Source organism: Sander vitreus, chromosome 20 (genome assembly GCF_031162955.1).
Source record: "Sander vitreus isolate 19-12246 chromosome 20, sanVit1, whole genome shotgun sequence".
Taxonomy (NCBI): domain Eukaryota; kingdom Metazoa; phylum Chordata; class Actinopteri; order Perciformes; family Percidae; genus Sander; species Sander vitreus.
The window spans coordinates 28613448-28615947 of NC_135874.1; the positions used below are offsets into that span (position 1 = coordinate 28613448).

The 2500-nt window shown below is 41.4% G+C and overlaps 1 protein-coding gene across 8 annotated transcripts in view; it reads left to right on the forward strand.

Moving 5' to 3' along the window:
* Window positions 1-200: 200 nt before the first annotated feature.
* The window catches only part of hikeshi (heat shock protein nuclear import factor hikeshi), a 5032-nt gene continuing 2732 nt past the window's right edge, over window positions 201-2500 (forward strand). The window contains exon 1 of one of the 8 annotated variants that reach the window (XM_078277953.1): window positions 201-310. The gene's annotated coding sequence lies outside the window, so the exon portion shown is untranslated. The other 7 variants (XM_078277957.1, XM_078277951.1, XM_078277952.1 and 4 more) reach the window with 7 other exon arrangements.

A 2500-nucleotide genomic window follows, 5' to 3' on the forward strand; every position in this document is an offset into this window, starting at 1 on the left:
TTTTCGCCGCTTTTTCAAACATTTATCACCTTTTGACCTTTTTGAATTTTTTACTTTTATGAGTTGTTTTACGAAAATTGTTTTTAGATGTTTTTGTGCTTTTTTTACATTTAAAAAAAAAATATTGCCACGACACTTTTACTTTTATTCTTTATGATCCTCTTTTCCGGTTGTGCTTGCTGGCTGATGAACGAATCATCGAACGGCTACACAGCCAACAACAAACTGATTTTGTCCCTGAAGGCTATCTCCCAGGCAGACTATCTTTACTACGTGCAGAGTTTACCTACCTAAAGACGTCATTATCACGGTAAAAATAACGGTTTGCTTTCCCTGGACAATTCAAATCGTAATGCTATTTCGCCAGATGGGCTAAAATCAGGCTATACTTACAGCGAAATCGGGCAAAATGCGCCTGTCAGCCTTAAAAAAGGGCATTATTTCCCTTTCAATAGGCTGACTATCATCTAGGGCAGGACGACGAACATTTGTTACTCGAGCAGCGGAGTCGGAAACACAACGGGCTGTTCTAGAAGTTTCTACCGGTCCGTTACAGACCTGCCTTCATGAACAATACCACCCGCAGCGGGAGTCGAGCCTCTTTTACCGGTTACTTTTACACATGTTCCGCCGAGTTCTTCGGAAGCTGCTACACTGAAGCTATAGCTAACTGTTTACATTCAAGCGGGCTGGCTAACAGCGAGGCTAACGGCTAACGGTTAACGGCTGACGGTTAGCTGTCAGTTGAAGCCAGAGGGGATACAGCTACGGCGGGCTGGCTAACAGCGAGGCTAACGGCTAACGGCTGACGGTTAGCTGTCAGTTGAGGCTAGAGGGGATACAGCTACGGCGGAAAAATATCGTGATTTTGATTAAAATACACGGAACGAACACGCGTTTCCTGGGTGAAAATATTAGTTAGTATTAATTGTGTGTGTGTGTGTGTGTATATATATATATATTTTTTTTTGTTTTTTTTGTTGAACACATAAACATCTAATATAATTTTTACAAAAATATATATAGAAAAACCACGAAATAATACCAAAAAAAAATACAAATACATGAAAAAAATAAAGAAAAAAGAGGTACATGTAAACATATAAAATCACATTTAGTCATATAATAATTGTATATCATATAATTGATATACATCAACAAGATCTATTCATCTGCACCTTACTCATCTGTAAATCTGTGTTGATATACTGTTTATTGTGTAAATGTTTGTTTTTATTACTATTATAACTAATTCTATTTCTTATACTTAATGTATATTTTTTCTCCTATGTCTACTTAAAGGTGCAGTAGGTAAGCCTTATAAAACTCCCTTTCTGTCATATCTGCTGAAACTGACCCTATGTTCCAGTAGAACTACAGGAAGCTGGTCATTAAACCTACAGCCTGTATGTAGTTCAGTGTGCTCCGTGCCGTCGTCCGTCTGAGGGGCCGTCGGCCTTTATTTTGGCTGATTTGACATGTATAATCTGGGGGGGCGGTCACTGCCGGCAGTCAGACTCAATGAGCCATCTGATTGGTGGAGAGCTGACCAGGAATGGGGGAGCAGGATGAGCGTGACTAGAGTCTTTCAAAAACTGACGAAAATCTTTTAAACTGACCTTTGTTGATGTGAAATGAAGACAGATTCAGCAGCTGCACGGCCTGTTTCTCTCTTCAGATGTTTCCAGAAACACGTTACGGTGAACTATCTTAGTCCAATATGAGATCGTATTCTGAACGAGACGCCATGACAGTCTGGCTTTGGATTTCCCATAGACTGTATATAAACTGGACAAGCAGACCCCGTGTCTCTGGACGGAGACCAGTGACGTCTCTGGACGGAGACCAGTGACGTCTCTTTCCCGGTGATGGCTGAGCGTTACTGAGCAGCCTCCAACTGAGCTTGAAGACGTAGATGTGACGTGAGCAACCTGTCTGAAAGTTGGAAGTCTTCTGGTAGCTGTGCCAAGAGAAATCTCAATCATTCCCAATCTAGCAGAGACGGAGAGCGTAGGTATATGTAAGGAGATAACATAGACACAGGCTCATTATTGATCACTAAAATGATAGTTAACATTAGTCATTACACTTAAACAGCTGATGGAAGTCCAAACTGCCTGAGAGCTTCTCCTGTACTATACGGTAACTCCTCTACTATGAGACAGGAAGTCTCGTGGTTATGACCCAATCGTTAGCCTATTGTTATAAAAACGTCTGCTACGGAGCCATAACGTGAGCTACAAGGTAATGGAGCCTTTTATACATTGTCGTGTTTCTTTAGAAATAAACAACGGACAAATAGAGTCTATAAACTCTTCAGATGTAAAGGTATTCTCTGTCAAAGTGACGTCAGAATGAATGGCAGTCAATGGGATGCTAATGGGATGCTAACGGGAGGTGATGGCTTGGTAGCATCTAAATGGCGCCACAGGAGCTACACTTTGTTGACAGACGCTTACCCCCTTTGAATTTCCAGAGAAACCAGACCCACGTGACGCGT